Source organism: Urocampus carinirostris, chromosome 3 (assembly GCF_059441175.1).
Source record: "Urocampus carinirostris isolate Australia breed hairy pipefish chromosome 3, RoL_Ucar_1.0, whole genome shotgun sequence".
NCBI lineage: Eukaryota > Metazoa > Chordata > Actinopteri > Syngnathiformes > Syngnathidae > Urocampus > Urocampus carinirostris.
In genome coordinates, this window is record NC_142351.1 from 67120984 (window position 1) to 67148610 (window position 27627).

The following is a 27627-nucleotide window of genomic DNA, read 5'->3' on the forward strand; positions in this document are numbered from 1 at the left end:
AGTGTTGGGAATAACACCATTGGTAATAACACCTTTAGAAATAACGCTGTTACGCAATGGCAACATGAGTTGCATTACGCCTAAATCGCGTTGACTGGACATTCAGGTTTATTTGGGGGAGGGGGGTGTTGGTAGGGCGTGACAGAAAATAATTGAGAAGCACTGGACTAGATTAATGTGACTATTTTTAAAGCAGGCATGAAAAAATATAGCGAACAAACAAACTGCAGAAAGTGTTAGCTCTGCACACTTGTATTTACGTATTCTCTGCTCCCACAGGTGAGACAATAATAAGTACAGGATGATGTGTCACAGTTTAAAGCATGGTCTCCAATGTGGTGCCGGCAGGCAACAGGGTGCCCCCTAAGGACATTAAACGTGCCCGGACCTGTTCTGAAAATAGCTCACCAGTGCTGGGTCATTGTGACTTTCTAGTGAAACAATATTTTTATTGGCTGACTGAGGTTTTTTAACACTATTTTTAATACTGTACCCGGTAATAACGTACAATATGATACATTGTTATTTTAGAAATTCAGATAAATAAATGATTCATGGACAATAACATATTTATTAGTATTGACAGATATTTCTTAGCAGTTAAGAGAATAGAATGAGAATCAAATCATGTATTAACAAATGTATGCTTTTACTTTTTTATGGGTTTTATAAAGTGAATCAGCCAAAAATTCTCAGTTTTATTAAGCTAGCTATCTGACTTCCTATTTAGCTTGATAGCTAGCTATCTTCCTACAATGTTAGCTATTACACAAGCTATCTTGCGAGCTTAAATTTTTTTGCATGCTTTCTATTTATCCAGCTAAACTTTGCCCTCTTATCTAGCTTTTTTTTTTTTTTTATTTATCTAACTTTTTTAAGTAGGCTTTTTTTTACTGTTCAGCTTGTCATCTAGCTATCTTTTAATTTTTTACCAGTTCACTTTTTTTTTGCTACCTATCAATCTATTATTGAGCTATTTAGCAAGCTCCATTGCTACGTTCCAAAAATTTTAGAGGTTCGTATCAATCAGGGTGCCCTTTGTGCTAATTACTAGCAAAAAGTAACGTGACGCTTGAAAAAGGTCGGATATCCCTGAACTGTATGAATTCAGAATATTCCTCTTAACCAGGATATTGCACTCAAAAATGAGGGTATTTTTTTATAATACAGGGGTTTTGCAGTTTTAATGGTTGACTGAGTCTATTTACCGTACCTTCAATAATTATTCTTGTAATACCATAGTAACAACTCGGTAAAGGATGAAAAGCTATTTTAGAAATACATATTAAAGAAACAAGGTCGTATTTTTTTTTTTAATAGAACTGAGTTTGACCCAATGTATGCTTATTAAGGTACAACTTTAGCTCAGCCTTCAACACCATTATTCCGGAGATCCTGGTGGAGAAACTCTCACAACTTGGACTCTCTCCCTCCATCTGCCACTGGATAATGGACTTCCTCTCAAACCGCCCACAGTCCGTGAAACTCGGTAACCACGACTCTCCCACCCTAACACTGAGCACTGGCTCCCCCCAAGGTTGTGTACTGAGCCCCCTGCTTTTCACCCTTTACACCTCCGACTGCTCAACGACCCACCTCACAAACACAATCATTAAGTTTGCCGACGATACCACCTTGATCGGCCTCATCTCTAAAGGGGATGAGGCGGAGTCACTTCACTGTCAACGTGGTGTTCGAAAGACCACCTCATACTGAACACCTCAAAAACAAAAGAACTGATACTGGACTTCAGAAGAAACGGCAGGAATCCAGCACCACTCATCATAAAAGGAGACTGTGTAGAAAAAGTCCACTCTTTCAAATTTCTGGGTGTGCACATCTCCTACGACCTCTCCTGGTCTGCAAACACCAGAGCGGTGGTAGGGAATGCCCAGCAGCAACTACATTTCCTGAGAGTGCTCAGGAAAAATCATTTAAAACAGCAGCTGCAGGTGTTCTTTTACAAAGCCACAGTGGAGAACATTCTAACATACTGCATTACGGTGTGGTATACTGGGTGCACAGCAGCCCAGGAAATCGTCGGTTGCTCTCTGCCCAGTCTGGAGGACATTGCTTGCTCTCGCTACCTCAGCAGAGCAGAAAACATTATCAAGGACTTTTCTGACCCCGGCCACCACCTCTTTGACCTGCTGCCTTCCCTACAGGTCACACAAAACAAAAACAAACAGACTCAGAGACAATTTCTTCCCCAGAGCCATTACCACCCTAAACACACACCGCACAAAAAACTGAAAACTCTTGCAAACACACTACTTTATACGAACGTAAAATGGTACTCATGTCTATGTTTCTTGCACAATATTGACAGCACTATGTTTACTGCTCACCTTGCACAATGTTGACTATTTTCTTGCACTATGTTGACTATTTTTGCACCAAATGCATATTGCACAAACCCTTACGATACTAACTGTATGTAACATCCTACATGCCATCATTTCTTTGTGTAAATATTGTGTAAATTATAACTATAACCTTATCCTTCTTGTTTTATAACCTTATCTTCTATGTTCCTTATCTTCTTGGTTTCTTTACCTCACTGTGAATGTGTGAACTTGGAGTGTCATGCCCAATTTCGTCACAATATCTTAACCCATTTTGTAACAACAACAATAAATGTATATTCTATTCTATTATATTCTATACTATTCTACTGTATTCTATTCTATTCTATTCTATTCTATTCTATTCTATTCTATTCTATTCTATTCTATTCTATTCTATTCTATTCTGTTATATTCTTTTCTATTCTATTCTTAACAGCCAGCTCTGCTTCTCTGAGTCTGTATGATGTTTGGTTGAAGGCCCTCTTGCAACCATAATACAAGATTTTCAAGGATCCGGTCATGACAATCCCATTTTCTGTGTAATTTCATGCTTGTCTTCTTGAATGAAGATATTGGCTGCTCTGAAGCACAAGGTCAGAGACTCGCTGCCCTGTTTTCTGGATTGTTCCGGAGTATGTTTACCCTCACTTGATGAAAAGTAATTCATCATTTACAGCCCTGACTTGAGCCACTTTTTTGTTAGCCCAATGGAGATTTCTATTACCAACTTCCTTCACCTCAACATCCCATGGTACTGAAAGATATATCTTCTCAGCACGGTCACACACCTTTGCACGGCGCTATCTTCCTAACACAGTATGTCACAATCCTACCTCTCCGGGATAAAACCTGTCATAGTCAGCATCACCATGTCTCCCTAGAACGGAGTTGGCACCCAGCAGAACTTCAGAGCATTAAATTGATTCTATGTTTAAAATCTAGCAGCTTCTCTTTGGGCAGGAGTATGACAGGCGTGGAAGACCTCCATCCAATCGCAAAGGTGGACTAAGATACACTGAAACTAACCTTTCCTCTTTCGACATTTACAAACACTTTTTTTTAAATGTTTGCGTTGTACATAGAGTCAGAATGTCGAGAAACATAGCAATGGCCATCGTTTTAAGCATTTCCAAGCACAATACCCAAAAGTCAAGCATTTCCCTAGCCTTTAAAGCGCAAAAGATGATTTCAAGCACCTGTACGATCCCTGACAAGGGGTCGCTATATAAAAACACACTGGGGCCTTAAAGACTAAAAGTGCTACAGCGCTCCTAGTGTTAAAAAGATGGCATTGGACTCCCAGGCTAAATGGGTCAAACGAGGGAATATTTTGTTTCATCTTGCAAGCATCAAAAGTCTCGCGAGGCTAACGTTCCCGACCCCTGAGCTCATATGTACTCTGGCATCTCTTTCACCGGAATTCCACCAGCGGGGTCAGCTGCCATTCCAACACGACAACACATCCGCCCCCAGTTGAACATCCATCTGTGCACAGATTTATTTTTCCTTTCCCTTAATGCGCTAGGCTTGTTCATCCATAGGAAAAGTACTTGGATTGTATGTTGCTCCACTTCCCGTAAGGTACATGCTTGGCCTCCCCAGTGCCACCTGGGTACTCTCTTGGCTCCATGATGTGTATATCCAATTTTGTGGTTTCAGGGCATGAGCTATATTTTCGTCAGGCTAGATAGAAAAATAATTACTGGAGGAAAACGTGCGGACTGTAATTGTTGTTTTTTTTTTTCTTTTTATACGTGTTCCAACAGTCTCGTGCATCTGCAACTGTGCTTAAGTCTTTAAAAAAATGGCCAAGTTGGGATATTTTTCAGTCCTGTCCCATATTTTAACCCCTCAACGTTTCTGTAAAATTTGCCCAAAATCCTGATCCAAGGTGTACCCAAAGTATATTAATTGTTGTTCTTGAACTGTTTGGAGAATATAAACGTTGGAGAATACCCTCTAATGTTTTGTCACTGCAATAATAATAATCACTGCACGTGCTACTTACATTGAGTAATCTGAGTTCGAAACATGGAAATAGAAGAGTTTATTTTCGCCTGATTTTTTTTTTTTTTTTTTTTTGTAATGCCTGGAGATGAGTGTAGCATCGGCATCTTAGCCGGAAAACAGGTGAAACAATAGTTTGATGTCTCACCTGGTACCTTGTCAAATTTGATCACAATCTGAAAAACTAAACATTGTTTTATTACACATTTTTCTAAGAGTAGGTAGACGTTTCCAAATGTGGCCATTGGCAGATGACTAGTTTACGACACTAAAATATTTGCAAATTTTTATTTTACTTCAGCCAATTTTTTCGACATTGTGAAAAGGTTGTAAATGTTTGTTTCTCTTTGTCATGGCCAGCATGGTCGCCGTGGCGACCGGTCTGGGCACCAGCTGAAGCAGATCTGCTAATTGCGTGTGTGCTACTTAAGGGTGGGTTGCGGGTTTTGCGGGTGCTGGCTCATTGCATTTTCTGATACACATGTTCCGTTCTGTTATGCCCTGTCCTGTTTAGTTTGAGTCGGAAGAGACCTGTACTTGCCCATTCTGAGTGTAAAAATGTTTTTGTTCTGTTTTGTCCTGGAGTTTTGGACGACTTTTATTTTGTTAAATAAATGCTTTGATTGTCAACGCAATTGAGTTCTCCCTTCCTGCCTCCTGCCTCCGTTCTGGTCCGGTCTCCCCCGTGACAGAATGAGCCAGCCAGAAATGAACTCCGCGAACAATCCCAGCGCGATTTGGGGAGAGCTGGAGGACGCCGTTTGGCAAGCACCCATTGAGGTAACCTTCCCTGCCCGTTCGAACCACGGCCCCGCCCGTCGTGGCCAATGCTGTGCCTCGAATGGGGTCCCGGGAGGATTTGATGCCTGCCAGTCCGACTCCGCTGCCTGCCAGTCCGACTCCCATGCCTGTCCTGTTTGACTCTCCGGCCTGCCTGTTCGACTCTCCGGCCTGCCTGTTCGACTCTCCGGGCTGCCTGTTCGACTCTCCGGACTGCCTGTTCGACTCTCCGGACTGCCTGTTTGACTCTCTGGCCTGCCTGTTCGACTCTCTGGCCTGCCTGATCGACTCTCCGGCCTGCCTGATCGACTCTCCGGCCTGCCTGTTCGACTCTCCGGCCTGCCTGTTCGACCCTCCGGCCTGCCTGTTCGACTCCCGTGATTGCCTGTTCGACTCCCTTGCCTGCCTGTTCGACTCCCCTGCCTGCCAGTCTGACTCCCCTGCCTGCCAGTCCGACTCCCCTGCCTGCCAGTCCAACTCCCCTGCCTGCCAGTCCTGATTCTACCTGTCCTGAGTCCGACTCTCCCGATTCTGCCTGTCCTGAGTCCGACTCTCCCGGTTTTGCCTGTCCTGAGTCCGACTCTCCTGTTTTGATTCCGACTCTTCTGATTCTGCCGGTCCTGATTCCGACTCTCCCGATTCTGCCTGTCCTGAGTCCGACTCTCCCGATTCTGCCTGTCCTGAGTCCGACTGTCCTGAGTCCGACTCTCCTGTTTTCCTGTCCTGATTCCGACTCTCCTGATTCCGCCTGTCCGACTCCCTTGTTTACCTGTCCTGTTTGCCGGTTCTGATTCTGTCTTGTTTGCCGGTTCTGATTCCGCCTGTCCTGATTTTGCCGGTTCTGATTCTGCCTGTCCGACTCCCTTGCTTACCTGTCCTGTTTGCCGGTTCTGATTCTGTCCTGTTTTCGCCGGTTCTGCCTGTCTGTTTTCGCCTGTCCAGTTTGCCTGCCGAGTCCGATCGTCCGACGCCGATGGCGCCTGCCTCTCTCCGTTCCTGCGTGTTCGGAGGAGGGAGCGGGGTTGCCCCAATCGAGAGCGTCGAACCATTCCGGGGTGCGAGGTAATAATTTTCTTTTTGGGACTTAAGGAGCTGTCCCTTAAAGGGGGGGCTCTGTCATGGCCAGCATGGTCGCCGTGGCGACCGGTCTGCCCCGCCCCCTGGGCACCAGCTGAAGCAGATCTGCTAATTGCGTGTGTGCTACTTAAGGGTGGGTTGCGGGTTTTGCGGGTGCTGGCTCATTGCATTTTCTGATACACATTTTCCGTTTTGTTATGCCCTGTCCTGTTTAGTTTGAGTCGGAAGAGACCTGTACTTGCCCATTCTGAGTGTAAGAATGTTTTTGTTCTGTTTTGGACGACTTTTATTTTGTTAAATAAAAGTTATGATTGTCAACGCAATTGAGTTCTCCCTTCCTGCCTCCGTTCTGGTCCGGTCACCACCTCGTGACACTCTTTCCAAATGTCAAATCAATAATTGTGTACAGTTGTGAATAATAATGGTGCGTATAATTTAATTACAAATTTCCTTGTGCAGTTTTAATTTTGGCTCAGATTTGAATACACCCCCGGAACAAAGCATCAAATTATGTTGGGAATCTCATTGGCTAACCAATGAGTCAATCGCCATTCATTTCAGGTACTTCTAGCCAGTGTTCCCTCTAAGCTGCACGCGTGCGCAATTGCACACTGCTCGCACATTCTCAGCGCACAAGAAAATCTAACCAGCGCACAAAAATGAGGGCTCAAAATGACTAGTTAAGAAGCGACTCAAGTCAAAGTTACAGTGCATGAAGGTAAAAATTCACGGGTTCACCTGACGTTGTGCCCTAAATGCGGTATTTTGAAGGAGAACGAAGTTGAGTAAAGTTAGTAGAGTTTGTCGGGGACCGGCTTTTTCGGCTCGGCTCACTCTTTCGGGTCCTAAACGGCTCTTTGGGTTGTTTTTGCTTCTTTAATCCCATCATGACCAAATATTATGCACAAAATGACTTAAAGGAAGGGGGGAATAGAACAAAAAATAAAAACATACCAAAATGAAAAAGTAGTGAAAAGCTGAGAAAAAAAGAAACAAAAGGAAGAGAAAAAAGGAAAAATTTAGAAAAAAGACAGAAAAAAAATAAAGAAATGTAGGAAAAAAGTAAATAGAGAACAAAAATAAAAAAATAACAGCTCGGAAAAAATAAACACAATGAGATTTTTATTTTAAGGAATTTAAAAAAAGGTAGTTAAAAAAACAAATAATTTCCAATTATATCAAGTGAATCTTGTTGCAAACATTGTACTTCCACTAAAAAATGTGATTAAGTACAGTTCTGTATACAACCGACTAAATCAGCCCCCCAAAATGTTAATATTATGCGACAAAATATTTCAGGAAATAAAAAGAATTGTAAGAACAAACGACGTTTGTAGGCCGTACAACCTTTGCAAAAGTACATGTCAATTCATTCAAAAGAGAAAAATAATTTTGCATTGCCGGAAACTCGGCAAAATGTAACTTGATGTCAAGTTTTGGACATGTTTGATAATTAATTATCTTGCCACACTTGGGATTATGGTTGCTCAAAATTTGGTAAACGATATACATTTTAATATTAAATTCCCAACACAAAGGGTCAGAGGCTAACAACTATATTGGGACTTTTAAAGGTTAGTTTTGAAGTTGTTGTGTTTTTGTAGTATTTCTGTTGTAATATTTTTGAAGTATTACTGTAGTAGTATTCTTTAGTATTTCTATGTTGTATTTCTTTTCAGAACGACAATAAATTAATATGTAAATTTTTTATTAAGTTTTGTTGTAATTTTGTAGTATTTTTGTAGTATTTTTGTTGCAGTCACACAAAAGGACAGTGTGGACAAAGTTGGCACCACAAAAAACGTTTTTTTTTTACAGTACTATTTTCAATATCATAAATATATATATATATATATATATATATATATATATATATATATATATATATATATATATATATATATATATATATATATATATATATATATATATATATATATATATATATATATATATATATATATATATATATATATATATATATATATATATATATATATATATATATATATATATGTATGTATATGTATATATCTCATCTCATTAGCTGTACCGCTTATCCTTATTAGGGTCGCGGGGGTGCTGAAACCCATCCCAGCAATCATCGGGCAGTGGGCAGGGGACACCCTGAACTGGTTGCCAGCCAATCGCAAGGCACACAGGGACAGACAACTCACTCGCTCGTTCACACCTAGGGACAATTTGGACCGGCCAATCCACCTGAAATGCATGTCTTTGGAATGTGAGAGGAAACCGGAGTGCCTGGAGGAAACATACAAACTCCGCACAGGAAGTCCGGTAGCTGGATTTGAACCCACAAGAGGTTCCCAAGACCTTAGAACTGTGCCGCACACGCGCTAATCACTGCGCCGCCGTGAAGCATGTGGCCCACGGGCCGTAGTTTGCTCACTCCTGATTTGGGTGCTTGGCACCCCTGAAGTTCTAAACATAAAATGGCGCCTCCTGTGGACCCTGTATTCCGAAGCCTATTGTATATGGCTTCTTATTTTGTACTGCAGTGTTACTGCATTGCTTTCATTCTTTTTTTTTCTATTTTGTGCTCTCTTTTCATTTCTCTGTTTTACTTTCTCTCTTTGTCTCTCTCTCTCTCTCTTTCGCTGTCTTCCTTTTATTATTCTCTCTCTTTTTTTCCTCCCTCTTTTTATTTCACTCTGTCTTTATTTTTAGTTCTTTCTGTCTTTCTGTCTTTTTCTCTTTCTTTTATATCTCTCACTTTTTCTATACCTTTATTTCTATTTTTCTTTTTTTGTCTTTCTTTCTTTCTGACTTGTTTTCTCTCTTCTTACTACTTCCAATAATTAACCTGGAAATAACATAATAACAAAATATGAAAGTAGTACCAGATAAGTTTTTATTTAAGAAAGGCATATCAAAATGGTTGCACTTTGCACTAATGAGTAGCAAAAAGTAGTTTAACGCTTGAATAAGGTGGGAGATACCTGTGATAGACTATTACTACTGATATTAGGGGAAAAGTTACCTGGCAAAACTTCCACTTTCACTTTAATGAAGCGGCATATTGGTTATGCTGTGTTTGTCGAGAACATTCTTTCACAGACCCTCTTTAGATTGTTGCATTTGGGAACGAGGTGCAGAGGAGGTCCGCATGGAGAATTCCACGCTTATTGAAGGGGTCACAGGAGAGTCAGAAGCGAGATGATCAGGTTCCATCTTATGTAGCGTCTCCAGAGTTTAATCTTCCCTCCACATTAAAGACTCACTGATTGGACTCTGGGCACCACGCAGATTGTAGCATCTGGTCCGATGAGATACCATGCGATCCCTCATTTTGCTTGCTAATAAATGTGTCCGTTCACACACAGGGCTCTACATATGTTCTGCCGTGGATATGTAAAGGAGTCTACATATGTGTGGGCCCAATTATTTCACAGCGCTCCGATGATGAAAAGAATCCAAATCTCACATTATGTGTAGGGAGCTTCAGGGAAAACGTGTGCACGCACAGAGGCCGTCATTGACATGAAAACAATTAAAAGTGAGTTTAGAAGGCCCTTGAGTCAATTCGTTTGTTTCTGGCAGGGAACCAATGGATTCCCCACCCGCTTTCCTAACCCTTCTCGTTTCTGGCAGCAAAGGGAAGAGTTCGTACACCTTTTGATTGCCAAATTCAAGCACTTGCAAGGCCATTTTTTAAATTTATTCCAGTAGCTTTATAGAATAAATCCAGCACAAAAGAGTGTATTTTTTGTTTTGTTTTTGATGATTTTGATGCTTGAAATAAAGTCACTGTCTTGATGCTAGCACATGCTTTGTGCCGTTTTGAGCAGTTCCTATCTATGATCTAGGATACTTTTGTGTCATTTGGCTGCTAAACACTGACATGTATTCTGCTATTTTGCTTCTACAATGCATACGCAGCTTGATGACATCACATTCGTTCACAAACATGGAAAGGGTTCTACAGGTGTTGGGTAATTGAGTTTAATACAGAAGCCAAAAAAATAAAGTACTGTATTTTCCGCACTATAAGGCGCACGGGGTTATAGGGCACACCCCGAAAAAATAGTTTTTGGTCCTATATTTGACATATACAAGACGCACCGGATTATAAGGCGCTACAATGGGAACGTCGACAAAACAGTCAGATAGTTCAGTCAAACTTATTACCCCCTTAACATTCCCAAAGCTTGCAAGGACGCAAATACGTGTCGAGAACACGTGCGGATGCGGTGTCCGTACGATGTCACTCAAATGCATCGTTCCATCATTCGGAAGGTTAAAGTCTTGGGATTCAAGAAATGCCAACCATTCCTTAGTTTCTATTTTCTTTTTCGCTCGCAACTTTACTGTGCATATGACAATAAACACTTGGAATTTAGTTTAATTTAAAAATAGACTCTCCATTCCATCCATTATCTGCACCGCTTATCACAGAAAAATCGAGTTCAGTCTGATACAAGATACAGGGAAAATATGAAGCCAGAGTAGCTCACCGAAGTCGTTGTGTTCAATAATAATGTGCAGCCATGGTCCTCTTATATCCGTGAGTTTAGTAAATCCAGGAGAATAAAATATTTACAAATACAGAATAGTAAAAAATGCTTTCTGTATGCCGTCAACCACGTGCTATACACGTTCATCTTTTTCGGCCAATTGCAGGCTTTGTTTTGCCGCTTCAGCCTATGGCAGCCTGTAAATGATAAAAAGTATCCGCCCCTTGACCTCCGAATAACTTTAGCCAATAGTGATCGATTCAACTGATGATTGACACATCTTTTTCGGCAAATTGCAGGCTTTGTTTTGCAGCTTAAGCCTATGCCAGCCTGTAAATGATAAAAAGGATCCGCCCCTTGAACTCCGAATAACTTAAGCCAATAGTGATCGATTCAACTGATGATTGACACATCTTTTTCGGCCAATTGCAGGCTTTGTTTTGCAGCTTAAGCCTATGCCAGCTTGTAAATGATAAAAAGGATCCGCCCCTTGACCTCTGAATAACTTTAGCCAATAGTGATCGATTCAAATGATGATTGACACATTGGTTAGCCAATGAAACGCCGGTAAATAAATCCCAGCATACACTGCGGACTTGGCGTTCGGGGGAAAATCTAGTCGGCGGCTGCAAGTTAGTTGGAAGACTTTGCGAAGGCGCACTGTATTATACGGCGGATGGTCAGCTTTTGAAAAAAATAAAGGCTTTTAGGTGCGCCTTATAGTGCGGAAAATACGGTACTGTAACCATAAAAAGCAGAAATATGAGCCAAATTTTGAACCATTTCAATGATATTGATTGCTCCTAATCAGAGTGCATTTAACCCTCAATTTTAGACAGCTGACATTATGCTTTATGTTCAGCATTTTTTCAGAGGATCTACTGTGAGTGGTTAAAATAGAATTGTACACACTTTTTCATTTACATTGTATCATTTATTTATAGCGCTCAGAGTTAATATTTTTTATTTTGATTTTATTGTAAATCCATTTTATTTTCTTGATCAATTAATCAGATTTATTAAATACATTTTTAATTTACTCCTCTTTATTCACATATTGATTTTTTGGAGAAAGTGCACAAAACAACAGAATATTCCCTTAGATAAAACAATAAACTAATGCAAGTGTTTGTCAATTAATCTGACAGTAAACAAATTTACATAAGAATATATGCTATACACCTGCAACCATTAAAGATATTATTTGCCTAACGCTTTATCCCTTGAAAACTGTTAACTTTGTTTCATGATGAAACAATCAAACACTACAAGTTTAAAACTGTCATGCTAATTTAGTTTGTACTGGGATGAAATGTTAAAAAACGGTCAGATCAAAGTGTTACTACGACCCTCAAAATAATTGTGTGCATTATTTTATCATTGATTTAATGTAATCAGTGGCTCATAAATCACGTGATACAACGAACCGATGATGTAGGAAATTGCTAATACTTTTAGAACTGATTTGAATGGATTTGATCAATTAATTGTTGCAGCCCTAAAATGTTCTTAACCCTTTTACTAGATGGTACATTAATTTAAGATCCTACCTTTAGTTCACTTAAACAGTTGCATGCAGACCCCACTTGAAGAGTAGTATGTTTTTTTTTTTTGGTTGGTCACCTGAGGCATCATGGGTTTTGTCTGCTTTGAATGTCCTATACCGAGTGTCAGAGCTGTTTATCCATCACCTCAAATATCTCAAGCCAGCGGAAGTGGTGCATGGGCGGAGACAATTTCAAACCCTGCCTCATGTTGGTGTCCACACTTTCACCAAAGATTTGTTCCACATGCTTTGAGTCCACCTCGAGGAGTGTCTGTAGGTGATTGAAGTCACAGTCTCGGTAACTATCAGCGTCTCATTTTATATCATTAGTTAGCATTAACCACGCTGCCCTCACCTCATGTTTTCGTGAGACAAGCTTGTCTGCTTGCAGGTGATCCGGTTAGGACCTCGGGCTGTGATTTTTCTGAGCGAAACTTACCCCTGATAAGCAATGTTCCCTTTAAGCTCAGCACTGCCCAGACCTTCTCAGCGCACAGGATAATATATCCATCGCATAAAAACAGTTGCATGCAGACCCCACTTGAAGAGTAGCATGTTTTTTTTTTGGGTTGGGCACCTGAGGCATCATGGGTTTTGTCTGCTTTGAATGTCCTATACAGAGTGTCAGAGCTGTTTATCCATCACCTCAAATATCTCAAGCCAGCGGAAGTGGTGCATGGGCGGAGACAATTTCAAGCCCTGCCTCATGTTGGTGTCCACACTTTCACCAAAGATTCGTTCTACATGCTTTGAGTCCACCTGGAGGAGTGTCTGTAGGTGATTGAAGTCACAGTCTCGGTAACTATTAGCGTCTCATTTTATATCATTAGTTAGCATTATCCACGCTGCTCTCACCTCATGTTTTCGTTAGACAAGCTTGTCTCCTTGCACGTGATCCGGTTAGGACCTCGGGCTGTGATTTTTCTGAGCAAAACTTACCCTTGATAAGCAATGTTCCCTTTAATCTTAGCACTGCCCAGACATTCTCAGCGCACAAGATAATATATCCATCACTTAAAAATCTGAGCTCAGAAATGCAAAATGAATCCCCTAGAACTGGCATGTACGAAGTCTGGCCAGGGGACCAGTTCCGGACTGCGATCATTTGTTTACTGACATGCAGACTCCGTCACATAATTATCACATGGCCTGTGTTAAATACATGTGTACAATAATCACCATTAGACCTTTGGCTACCTGGCCCTTGGTTTACTTCGAGAATTTAACCCACCCCACATGTTGACTTTAAACAAAAAAACGAAAGTTGATTGTGAGGGTCACTGCTTCCAAGACAAGTGGAACATTTCAACAATATCTAAAACAACTGCCTAATTTGCCAATATACTGTGGCTGTTTTTAAAGAATATAATATCAAGAGGCACTGTGAGAGGAAACAAGCTCACAACAAAAAGCTAACTGGAAACAAATGCTGTGAAAAGGTGAAGCAATTGGAAGCTGTTTTAAAGGCACACTGGTGCATCTCCATTAGACCCCACGAGTCAAATGTAAATGCAACAAAGGCGAGCCAAAAAAGTGAGCTGAGTTCATGACGCTGATTGCCAAGCACTGCAAAACATTTCGCAGAGGACGTATTTATTAAAAACTTAAAAAAAGTCAGCCCAACATTTCTAGCTGTTGTGTTGGCCGTGTAACCTTTTCAATAGTAAATTTACCAATTAATTACTATAAAAAAATAAAAATAAAAAATCACCATTGCCAGAATCTCAGTAAAATGTTTGAAAATGATGTTGCTCACCGTTGTTCGAAAGCAATGCTCTCAGACTTTGTGTAATTGCTCAGACCTGTGAAAGCTTAGAGGGAAAGTGCTGCTAAGTAAAAGCTCTCTGGACCACTGCAAACTTGTTTTCTGTGGTGCACCGCTTTTCCGCAATCACTGATGAGCCATTGATACATTTAATTAAGGAGGTCCTTCCACTCCTTCATGTAATTGACAGCGGAACTGTGACTGAAGGCAAGCAGGGTAGGGGGACCATGATCCCCCTCTTTGCCATCCCTCAACCCTTAAAAACAGAGATAAAGAAAAAATGTAATACTTCCACATGTTCCAGTGTTTCTTTCATCCTGATTCTAAAGTTGTTTTTTTTTTTTCATGCAACGGAGTAGCACCAATCATGTTAAGGTCTCCGTGATCCAGATAGTATCATAATTGCAATTTGATTACATTAGTGCAATCAGAGGATGAGGGATCTTTAAGAGAAGGAATATAAATTGCTTTAGTGTTACAAGTACTGAGCAAGCAAAAATTTGAATTAATCTCCAGTTAAAACATCTTCTCGCTCGCACAAAAGTGCAAAGTATGCTGAACTCTTCCGGGTTATCAGAATGCAGAAGTGGTACTTTTGAAGTTTTCAAATCCATGGGAGACAACTTGGAAAAGTGAGGCTTTTTGATGTGTAGTACAGGCCACTAATAAGTTATCATTGAAATTTGCACCGAAAACTAAACATGTTAAACACTTTGTTGAAAACCCCAAAAATAGATAGATGAATGAGGTCCTTTATTTTCTACTGAGTCGTTCAATACAATGATAACTGGCAGTTATTAATGTCTTTATTGTTAATTTAAAGTGTTTTGTTTATTAAAGTCTTTAATCCTGAGTGATATAAAATAATAAAAAAACAAATGTAAATTTATTGTACTTTGAGTAAAATGGGCTGGTAATAATAAAAAAGCTTTGTAGCTGCTACACTTAATAATCTTATGGGGCGTTTAAGCTATTCATCAAGGCATATATAGTGACAGCAAAGCAGGAGGAGGGAACAACAGATGAAGATGCAGTAGTCTGACCATTTGAACAATTGAGTCGCATATCAGCCAAAGTAAAGTAATAATATTGTAAATTAAAATCTTGCCGCAATTAGCTTAGCGCCAGCTAGTAAGATCTTGGGCCTGGACCCGACCCAAACCCTACCTAAAATTCAGGCTGGATTTCTGCTTTTTGGCCAAATCTTTCACTATTTGCAGCTTGTAATCTTTAGGATTTAATTTTATTTTCCGTGGCATTTTGTCGAGTTTCACTTTCGTTCCCTGCAGGTCACCTTGATGCGCACTTCAGCGCCAAACTGTTCATTTAGGTGCTGCACCTACAGTGCAGACTTGATTTGAGGGACTCGGCCCTAAGTAAACCCCAAGCTGCATAGTTCAGCCGAAATGCACAGTTCGGTGCTGAAGTATGCAAGGCTGGAGTGAAGGTTCGTGTTTACTTTGGTGGCAAATTAAAGCTTCGGGTATATTTCGTGCTCGTTTATCAAATCAAGTTGATACGATTATATACCTGCAACTCAGTTCAGGTGGGGCTGAATTTTTTTTAGACTCAATCTTACCTCTCGACGATTGACTTGACGAAAGACTGAATGTCACACATAAAGTTAGTGTTTAACCATTAAAAAAGCTCAATTGTATTAACTAAGCTCTATATCAGGGGTGGGGAACAAGTTTGACATAAAGAGCCGACATTCTTAACTGTGAGAGTCAAAGAGCCACACCACACACTGACCTGCCATGACAGACAGACACACACAAAGACACACAATTAAAAACATATTATTTCCCATAACACAGCCTTCTCCTTTTAACACAACTAGTATTGTTCTTGTGTTAATTTCAAGGCAAGTGTCCACCCTCAATACACAAAATAAAAAGAACTAAACATGAAACATGGCAAAGAGCCACAGTATATAGAAAATCTGATGAGGCAAAGAGCCGCATTCATATTGGCCAAGAGCCGCATGCGGCTTTAGAGCCACATCTTCACCACCCCCGCTCTAAATCATGTAAACATTACCAAAAGTCCAGGTTGCGGCCAACAACGATGTTGAAGCTTGGGGATAGACAATTATTTCCAGAATATAAATTGCAGTTTGTTTTTATAGTCTGACCAGTGGTGCGACTGATACTGTGGTGAGACTTGTGTGAAATTATGTTTAAATTATTACCAGTTAATCATTTCACATTATTTTCACCCTAAACCGGAGAAGGGCGTTCTAAGCCTGTACATGTAATTTCAACATTGCTCTGTTGTTGAGGGGACAGATTTAATAGGGAAAGAAGGGACTGGCTTATAGTCCCTAGTTGGAGGAGTTGCTTACAAGTCAAGTCACATTTATTTGTATAGCCCTTCATCACAAAAATGTCTCAAAGGACTGCACAGGATTACAATCGCTTAATCTTACCCCCAACATGCGGACAAGGAAAAACTCAAAACCTCAGTGTGAGGAAAAAAGAAACCTTGTGAAGGGGCTTCACAATGGTAATCCCCCCACCCAGGAACCAGGGTGGAATAAATTTTGCATTGTGTCAGAGTACACAAACATAGTAAACATCAATAAAAGAGAACGATGTCAGAACCCGAACAGACGGTGGACTCAGACGCGTAACGTTTTCACACAAGCTTTATTTTATGTCATGAGCAGGAACACAAACGCCAGCGATTCTTCGATCGCTGGGCAGAAAAGATCGAAACCGGACAGGACAGATGGGATCAATACCAAATACAGAATACACGAGAGCCGGACCAGGAAGAGGCTGAGCTGGCAGGAAGGCATTGCAGGCTGGCAGAGGGGCATCGTGTCAGGCGAGCCGACGGGCGTCGTGTCAGGCGGGTAGGCAGACGGGCAAGTCAGGCAGGCGGACGGACAAGTCAGACGGGCGGACGAGTTAGGCAGGCAGACAGGCGAGTCAGGATCGATCCCGGATACTGGGGCAAGATACGGGACAGGACGAGACAGGGGGGATCGATACTGGAGACTGGAGCAAGATATCGGACAGGACAAGAAATGCGGGATCGATACCGGATACTGGATACACAAGCAGGATACAAGTCTTGCAAGTGCAGAGAGATTCATTGATGGACTGACAAGGAGTGAATGAGAGCACCGAGTTTAAATAGGAAGGGAGCCAATCAGGCAACGAGCCACAGCTGTCGCCAAACGAGCTGGCCCAAGTGAGGCCAATGGGCAATTGTGACAAACAATAGGTAACATGTTGAAATTTGTCCGGAAAGTGCATGACAGCAACGATGCCCCTAGCCTGTAAAAAAGTGACACCGATAATAAATAATTCATTGGATTAAGTGATTTTGAGTTAAACTGAGCTAAATTTTAATCAGCATATTAATTATGCTAGAGGTATCTGAATATCTTAGTGTGTTACATCGTGACTGACGCATTTTAGCGTGTCAAAGGTATGGACGTTTAAGATGAAACAGGACACAAGAAAGTGTCCATGTCACTCAGGTCAGGGTGACACAACACACTCTTCTGTTCAACAGCAGGGCCCGACAGCTTTCACTGGTTACTGCCTATCCATTAGAACACGTCCAAACATCCAACTATCCTTTCAATACACCTCTCCACTAATTCCTATCACCAACAGGAGCTCTAGCTTCCACTATATTTAGACATATTTCCTGCAGAGCACTCATAACACTATCCATCCACATCAATCGCGTCCTTCCTCTTGGTCTCCTTCCCTTTGCTCTGTAGATCATCTTCAATATTCGCTCATCATCCATCCTCTCCATGTGTCCAAACCAATTGAGTACTCTCTTATTCACAAGCTTGCTCAATTCCACTACAACTCCAGTTCTGTCTCTCACAATTTCATTTCTCAATCTATCCAATCTCGTCACTCCTAACATACTCCCTCAAACACTTCATCTCAAAAACATTTAATTTCCTTCTCAAATCTGCGTTCAGGCTCCAAGTCTCTGCACCATACAACACAGTCGGCACAATCAGACTTTCATAGAGTCCCCTTTTAACATCCATACTCATGCTCTCGTTGCTCATCACTCTCCTCAGAGCACCCAAAACCTTGCTTCCGTGATTCACCATTCCACCAACTGCAGCCACATCACAACCCAAGTACCTGAAGCTTTCCAATTCTTCCAGCCTGTCCAAGCAATTGCCATGCCCACTCCTTCACGTGAACACGTCATCACCTTATTCTTCCCAACATTTACACATAACTTATGCCTATCACACAATCTTCCAAACTCCTTTACCAATATTCTCAATGTTTCCTCAGAATCAGCCACAAGCGCTGTGTCATCTGCAAACAACAATTGACTATCAAAATACAAAAATGTAATAATCAAGCCGACGTTGTTGTCTATCCAAATGGTATCAGTTTAAGTTCTCATCTTCTAGTTAAACTGTTTTATTTTCTTATTATTGTTTTGTGTTCTATTCAAGCTTCTTCAGTAATGATTAGTAAACAAGAAAGTCTATAAATCCAAGAGTGTCTTGATTACAGTTGATTGAATGATCAAAACGGTAAAAAGAATTCACCTAAAATCTGTTTAGCCAGCCTTCAGAATAACCAAACGAGGATTTTCATCCGTTTCCCTAATATAATGATCTAAAAATGTATGTGGTGCTCCAAAAAGGCGAGTTGGGTTTTGGAAATAATAAACTGGGCTCTTTAATTCAATTAGTCACTACATTGTTAAAATAATTAATTTACCTACCATAGTCGCTACAACAGCAAGCAGCTGTCTGGTGCACAAACGCTGGCCCTGGTGAAACCCAGCTTTACATGGCTCGCCTCACCTTAAATGTGACATCATCACATTGTCGTTCTTTCAAAAGCCCTTTTTCGTCTTTTTTTTTGTTTTTGTTTATTTTGAAAATTCTCTTTTGGTCATTTTTGGCCAATAGTGCATTCTTAATTTTTATGGCAGGGGTCTCCAACATGCCGCCACCCCAAGGACATCGAAGATGCCCATGGACCGGTTGTGAAAATAGCTCATCAGCACTGGTTCGGTGATATTCTAGTAGAATTATATTCTATTTGTTGACTGAGTCCACATAACATTATTTTAAAAACAAATATTAATCTGGTAATAACATAGTAACAACAGTCATAACATGATAAATTGTGATTTTAGAAATTCTTATTCATTCCAGTTCATAGGCTTCATAGAACACAAAAAAGTATATGCATCTATGTTTAAGCAATTAATTAGGTAACCAGAACGAGAATCTATTCATGTATTAAACAATTTTGCTCATTCATTTTTATTTATTTATTTATTTGTACTTTTTTCTTTGTTCTGTTTTTTACAGGAAATCCAACGCACTAAATTAAAATTTATGAGTGCTATGAAGTGAATCAGCAAAAAGGGGCATTTTTTTCAGCTAGCTATCGTCTTAACTTTTTCGCTATTAAGAAAGCTATCTAGCTAGCTTTTTGCATTGTTTGCATGCTATCTTGCAGGCATTTCATCTTTGTGGCTGGTTATCAAGCTAAATTTTGGACCGTTTTCTAGCTAGCTAGCTGGCTGTGTTTACGCTATCCGGCTTTTTAATGTTTTAGCTAGCTATATAACTATAGCTATTTAGCAAGCCATCTAGCTAAGTTGCTATTTTAGAAATTGCCATCAAACTGGGTGAACTTTGCGCTAAATAGTAACACAAATTAGCTCTTAGATAAAAAAGGTTGGAGATCCCTATTCTACATTATGCGTTGAAGTATGTGCAACATTTTTTTCTGTTACTTGACTGGCTCAAAAAAACCTGGACCGCCTCTTTCTAAAAAGGTTCAGTAACTAATAAGAACATGCAAGAAGTCCTCAAGTTTTTTAGAATTCATAAGCGAATGTAACAATTCACATTAAAAAAACCATCTGAATTGCTGATGATTTTGTACAGCTTCCCCAACACACGTGTCCATTGATGTCTCTTTTTAATTACTGTTGATGAGCCTGAAGCCAAAGTTATGTCCCAACTGTCCTCCGTGGCGGTCACATTGTTCCGGATTATCTCAAAGTGCAGGATGGAATAAAATACCAAGCAACTACGATGCATCATGGAGGGATTAAGATTGAAGTCGGCAAATCCCCGAGCCACTAATAAATCAGGACTATTTTCCTGATGACAGCTGACTATTTCTCCCCACAACAAGTTTTGCTTAATTGTACTTGAATGAAGACTTAGAACACTCTGTGTTCTGTTGGCAATTAATAATGCAGATGATCGTCTTAGTTTGCAAGTTTTTCGGGGGCTCTGCCCATTTGGCCACATGTCAATTACCTATTTATTCCCTTCTTAGGCCACGGCTGGAGAATAATGCGTGCCTCTAAATGAGCTCACGTGCCAGCCATTTATCAGCTCCCAGAACAATCATACAGATTCATCCCCAGACTAAGTGGCTAAATATTCATGAAATGCCCAAAAAAAGGCCTCATTTACTTGTAGCTTTGATGAAATAGAAAGAGAAATTCCTTCTTTCGCTCATTTACTTTGTGAGTTTGTGTCATTGTTTTGCTCATTGTTTGAGCAAATCCTTCTTCATTTAGCATAGACTTGTATTTATGGCGGCAAAACAGGCCGATACATTTCTCTCCCACAATGTGATAACGCTGATAGCGCCGCCGCATTGTGCTTGTTTATAAAGGCACGCTCCACAGGCCCCTAATGGGCCGCCATTCAATGCTTGACTTCCGTTATCAGTTGGGTAAACAAAATGAGTTTCTGAGTTTCACGCAGGCGAAAGGAGGGTTGCCAAAACTGGGGGACTTCGGTCCTTGACACCGCAACTTTAATCAGACAAAGGGAAGTGGGAGCAGAGACGTTATGAATATGTGTGGCTGGCCTTTGTTCGGCATCTGTCATGGCATTGACTTTGCTGACACAATGCTACAATGCATGACGGATCAAAGTAATTAAAGTTCCAATAATTTACCTTCTGCTGTCGCATGTCAAGTCACCCACTGTCGGGCCCCTCATTGATTTTCTTGCTGCTATCTGGGCGCCATCCTTGAAGATGGAAAGGCGCGGGCTTTAATAACATGATGGCAACGCTTCACGAGCTCGGCCATATGATGGTCACAGACTGATGACCGAGACGGACTTTACCGACGTTGCCAAGTTTTTCGAAAGTCAAAACTGGTTGAAAAGCAGTTTTGGAAATAATGCTGTTACTACATAGCTGTCTTAATTTTACAGCAACGGGGTAATGTAACCAATATTATTTCCGTCTCTTACTGTCACTGACGGTCAAAAGAGGGTATGTTACTATGCATAACTTGATATTGTTTTACTTTTGACTTTGTTGTGTAAAATATATTGGAAGTGCAGTTGCCTATTTCTACTTGACCAGTGTTTCAGGTTGTAAAATGTCTTGTTTATTTCGCACTGCAGTGGTAAACACTCTTTACATCATTGAACTATACTTTTCCTCACCTTACTTGAAAAGGTCGTTGCACAGCAGCTAAATGGCTTCATGTCGGAAAATAACCTCTTTGAAACTGTCCAGTCAGCATTTAGGTCAAATCACATTACTGAGACAGCCCTGGCTAAAGTAACCAATGATTTCATTTTAGCAATAGATTCCGGTGCCTCATCAATGCTACTGCTGCTGGATCTCAGTACTGCTTTTGATACTGTTGACCACAACATATTACTTGTTCGTCTGGAATGCATTCGTATCTCAGGAACTGTACTCTCGTGGTTTAGGTCCTACCTGTCAGACAGGATGCAATGTGTTAACTATGGCAATCTGACCTCTAAACACTCTAATGTCCAGTGTTGTGTTGCACAGGGCTCTGTACTTTGCCCCCATCTTTATAGTATGTATATGCTTCCACTTGATGACATTATCCGCAAGCATAATGTTAGTTTCCATTGCTTTGCAGATGCCACTCAACTGTATGTGCCACTGGAGACAACTGGACAGTTAAGTTGTCGAAATCTGGAGGCTTGCCTTACTGATATTCAAAGATGGATGTCACTTAATTGTTTGAGCTTTAACCCAGAAAAAAACAAAAATGTTGATAATTGTTCCAGCTTATTGTCATGAGTTGTTTTCAAACACGACCTTGAACATAGACAAATGTAATATCACCCATAGTGACTCGGGAAAAAAATCTAGGTGTTATATTTGATCCTAATCTGTCGTTTCAGAAAAAAATATTTCTAAAACAGCTTTCTACCACCACCGTAATATTGCGAAGATTCTTTCGATGCTAACCCAATCAGATGGAGAGTTTTTAATTCATGTGTTTATTACTTCTCGGCTTGATTACTGTAATGTATTGCTTTCTGGTCTCCCGATGTCTAGCTTTAAAAGTTTGCAGCTGGTTCAGAATGCGGCAGCTAGACTTTGACTAGACAAAAAGGTTGAGCATATTACTCCTGTATTGGCCAACTTGCACTGGCTCCAAGTCCACTAAAGATGTGACTTTAAGGTTCCCTTGTTAACATACAAAAGTTTGCATGTTTCAATTCACACCTCCGGCAGAACTTTGCCCATGTCATGAGGGAGGCGGGGGACATTAAGTCCGAGTGGACAATGTTCCGCGCCCCCATTGTCGAAGCGGCTGATCGGAGCTGTGTAGTAGTCGGTGCCTGCCGCGGCGGCAACCCTTAGACACATTGATGGTCTCCGGCGGTGAGCTAAAGAAAGAGTCTTATCGGGCCTTCCTGGCCTGTGGGACTCTGGAGGCAGCTGGCAGGTATCGGCTGGCCAAGTGGAATGGGCTTCGGCGGTTGCCGAGGCAAAAACTCGGGCATGGGTCGAGTTTGGCGAGGCCATGGAAGCCGACTTTCGAACGGCTTCGAGGAAATGCCGTTCCACCATTTGGCATCTTAGGGGGAAGCGGTGTGCCATCAACACTGTGTATAGTGCCGATGGGGCGCTGTGAATAGGTGGGCAGCGCACTTCGAAGACCTCCTCAATCCCACCGACACGTCTTCTCTGGGGAAGCAGAGCCGGAGGACTCTGAGTTGGGCTCTTGTATCTCTGGGGTTGAAGTCACCAAAATGGTCAAAAATCTCCTCGGTAACAGGGCCCCGGGGGTCGATGAGATCCGCTCGGAGTTCATCAAGGCTCTGGATGTTGTGGGCGTGTCATGGTTGACACGCCTCTGCAACATCGCGTGGACATCAGGGACAGTGCCTCCGGACTGGCCGACTGGGGTGGTGGTTCCCCTCTTTAAGAAGTGGGGCCGAAGAGTGTGTTCCAACTATTACATACACTTCTAATCAGTGCAACTTCTGCAGTCACTCAAACAGTGACTGTAGCCTTCAACCAGGAGAAGATGTCGTCAGGTGGTGTCCAACCGTCACTCGGCGTTTCGACCCTTAACCACAATGTCCTCGAGTTGGCGGGCCGGAAGTGATGGCGAGTCACTGCCCATCCTCTCCTGGTCCCCAGCTAAACTCCTCTCTTCTACTCCAGAGCCAGCAAAAGGCTCTCTTTGTGGTTTGCCCCACCCTTTTGGCAGCTGCCTTCCTCTCCCTTCCACTTATTCCCAGAGCTGTTAATGTGTCCCATACAGACTGTGCTGGGAAGCCCCTGCACCCGACCTCCTCTGGGAATAGCCAGGTCTGCCATTCCTTGTCCATGCACTGTTGGACGAGCTCTTGATATTTGGCGTTTTTCCTTTCATGGGCTTCGCTGCATCCTTCTTCCCATTGTACAGTTAGCTCATTCAGGATGATTTTTTGATCCTCTTCTGACCGAATCACGATGTCTGGCCTCAAGGAAGTTTGGACTACCTGGGGAAAGTTTAATTTCCTTCCCAGGTCTACCTTCATCTCCCACGCCGGTGCTGTTTCCAGGAGGCTATTTTTGGTCTTGTTGGAGGATGCTGGTTTCTCCCCTTCCCTGACAAACTGCATGGAATGTATCGGACTGGGTTGAGGTTGGTGCTTCTTCCGCCTTTCCTGCTCCAAGATGTAAGCCAGTGCACCGAGGAGCTTGTCATGGCACCAGCGGTGTCTGCCCTGGCTAGATAGATAGATACTTTATTCATCCCCGCAGGGAAATTCACATTTCCAGCAGCATCCCTGAGCTGAGAACAATACAATAATAAAGCAAAAAGGATACAATATACAAATACCGAATGTGACGTGCAAATCCCCACTGTAGCGTGTTATATAGAGTATCTAAATAGTGCTACACAGAATACATATTGCAATAAAATTCGGTAATATGCAATGTAGGGGGTGTGGTTTAATGTGGGCTTTTACTCTGCCGGGTAGAGTTAAAGAGCCTCATGGCATGAGGAAGAAACTATCCCTTCAGTCTGTCCGTAGTACAAGACAGTGACAGCAGTCTGTCGCTGAAACTGCTCTTCTGTCTGGAGATAATGCTGTGTAGTGGATGCGATGGATTGTCCATGATTGACCGCAGCTTTTCCAGTGCCCATCTCTCAGCTACTGTTGTCAGGCTGTCCAGCTAAGAGCAATATGGCAGAATATGTGCCAGTGTCCCTCTCCCACCACATAGCCTGCACGTTGGGTCCTCCCTCAACCCCCACCTGTGCAGGTTGGTTGGTGTTGGAAGAGTATCGTACACTGACAGGAGCAAGAAAGAGGTCCGGAACGGTTCCAACCTCCAGAGTTCTCGCCAGGTAATCCTTCGCATCGGTAGGTCCCATTTCGTCCAGGCTTCTTGGACTCCAAGCTCCACCGCCCTGGACCACCTGCCTTCCTCCTCCAGTTGACGCACCTCGGCCTGCACCATGTCTCTCCTCTGCCTTGGATCAGCTTTTGACCATTGCTGGAAATGAGTAGACCCTAGTCCCTGACGCCCTACGCATGCATTTCCGATGAGATCTTTCAACCTCAGCCTGCCTTCTGTCTGATGTACTTAGCTGTCTGCTGCCCATTTGCGCTCCGATCTTATAATCATGCCCGCGCCCCTAACCATCTCGTCGCTAGAATCTTTGAGCATCATGACAGCCCTACACTTGGCCACCTTGAACTCTTCCACTACCGAAGACAGGGGAAACTGCAGCTGCCCCGACCTGATGCAAAGCCCCAATAATATGAAGCTTGGTGGAATCCCAAGCCACCTGCGGAAATGTTTATTTGCCCTCCTCTCAATTCCTACGACTGCCGTCATAGAGATTTCATAGATAGTTAGCAGCCACAGCAGTCTTGGTAGCAGACCGTACTGAAACAACCAAGTTGTGAACTTGCCTGGTAGTCCTGATCGCTCAATCCTTTGCAGCCACTCATCAGCCTGCTCCACTCTCCTAAGAACGCTGCCCCTCTCGCCCAGAGATGAATTGAACCACTTTTCGAGGCATTTTATTGGGTTATCTTTGATTGATGGTATGTTTTCTCCTTGGTTTTGAAGTTGAAACCTGCCTGTGACCTTCCCACTCCTGATCACCATGCTTCTTGACTTTCTAGACTTGTATTTCATCGGAGCCCAGGCTGCTACCTCGTCAAGTGCCTTCAGGATCCATCTTGCTCGCACATGGGTTACTGTTGTAATAGTGAGGTCGTCCATAAAGCATCTCAATGGAGGTTGACATATGCCAGACCTCTTCATCGGCCCTCTGGTCTCCTTCACCGCGGCAGTGATGAGTAGATTCATGCCCATAACAAGCAGGATGGGGGAGATGGTGCACCCCGTGACGATCCCCTTCTCCAGGTCTTGCCACTGGGTGGTAAACTGGGTGGTTTGGAACCGAAACTTGAATCCACTGAGGTAGGAGGTGATCATTCCCCTTATGTGCTGTGGGATATGGTAATGCTTCATCGCAGTGTTGATGAGATCATAGGGAATTGACCCATATGCATCTAAGTCTCCTTTACTTTCCTTGGCCTCGCGGATCAACTGTTTGATGATGCTTGTGTGCTCCAGACATCCAGAGGACCCTGGGGATGCCACTTTTCTGGATTGATGGAATCACACTTCTCAGCCTCCCTGGTAAGGTCTATCCAGGGGTACTGCAGAGGAGGGTCCGCCAGGAGGTCGAATCTCGGATTCAGAAGGAACAGTGTGGTTTTCCTCCTGGCCGTGGAACACTGGACCAGTTCAACACACCCTGCAGGGTCCTTGAGGGTGCATGGGAGTTTGCCTGTCCGGTCTACATATGTTTTGTGGACTTGGAGAAGGCATTCGAACATGTTCCTCAGGAGGACCTGTGGGGGGTGCTTCGGGAGTATGGGGCACCGCAAGTCTCATCTGGGTTGTGCAGTCCCTGTATGCCCGGTGCCAGAGTCTGGTCCGCATTGCCGGCAGTAAGTCGGATTTGTTCCCGGTGAGGGTTGGACTCCGCCAGGGCTGCCCTTTGTCACCGATTCTGTTCATAACTTTTAAGGACAGAATTTCTAGACGCTGCCTTGGTGGGGATGGAGTCCGGTTTGGCCTCAGCATTGCGTCACTGCTTTTTGCGGATGACGTGTTACTGTTGGCTTCCTCAGGCCGTGATCTTCGGCTCTCGCTGGAGCGATTTGCAGCTGAGTGTGAAGCAGCCAGGATGAGGATAAGCCCCTCTAATTCCGAGACCATGGTACTCAGTCGGGAAAGGGTGACATGCTCCTTCCGGGTTGGAGATGAGATATTGACCCAAGTGGAGGAGTTCAAGTATCTTGGGGTCTTGTTCACGAATGAGGGTAGGATGGAACGGGAGATCGACATACGGGTCGGTGCAGCGTCTGCCATCATTCGGACCCTGTACTGGTACGTCGTGGTCAAGAGGGAGCTGAGCTGAAAGGCAATGTTCTCGATCTACCGGTCGATCTACGTTACCTACCTACCCTCACCTATAATCATGAATTTTGGGTTATGACCGAATGAACACGATCCCGGATACAAGTGGCCAAAATGAGTTTCTTCCGCAGGGTGTCTGGGTTTTCCCTTAGAGATAAGGTGAGAAGCTCAGTCATCCAGGAGGGACTCTATGTAGAGCCACTTCTCCTCCGCATTGAGAGGAGCCAGTTGAGGTGGCTCGGGCATCTGATAAGGATAGCTGCTGGACAACCTAGGATCTCCCACCGGAAGAAGGTCCCGAGGGCGACCTATGACACCCTGGAGAGACCATGTCTCTCGGCTGGCCTGGGAACGCCTCGGGATCCCGTCGGATGAGTAGGTGGCTGCGGATAGGGACGTCTGGGCTTCCCTTTAAGGCTGCTACCCCCGCGACCCCGGATAAGCGTAAGATAATGGATGGATGGATGTTTGCATGGACTTGCACCCTCTTATCTCTCTGATTTGATTCCCCCCTTTGTTCCTGCACGGAGCCTCCGCTCGGAAATTGCCGGTCTACGTGTGACTCCGAGAGCCAAGAAGTCTGCAGGCTCGAGAGCGTTCTCCATCCGGGCCCCGGTGCTATGGAATGCTCTGCCTACGGAGATAAGATCTGCAACCTCAATGGAAGTTTTTAAATCAAGGCTTAAGACACACTTCTATTCAAAACTGTATGATTGATGCCTACTTTATATTTTGTATTTCCTGTCTTTTTCAGACTGCCTGCCTGGTGGTGATACGAAGGAGATGGACGATTTGAGATGAGTCAGTGGACCAGCGTCTGACCTGAAGCATGTCAACGCCTGCATTGACCAGCTGGCAGAGATGGAAAGCTGCGTCGTGGGCGTCATTGACTTTCTGGACTAGTTTACAGGCTGGGGGC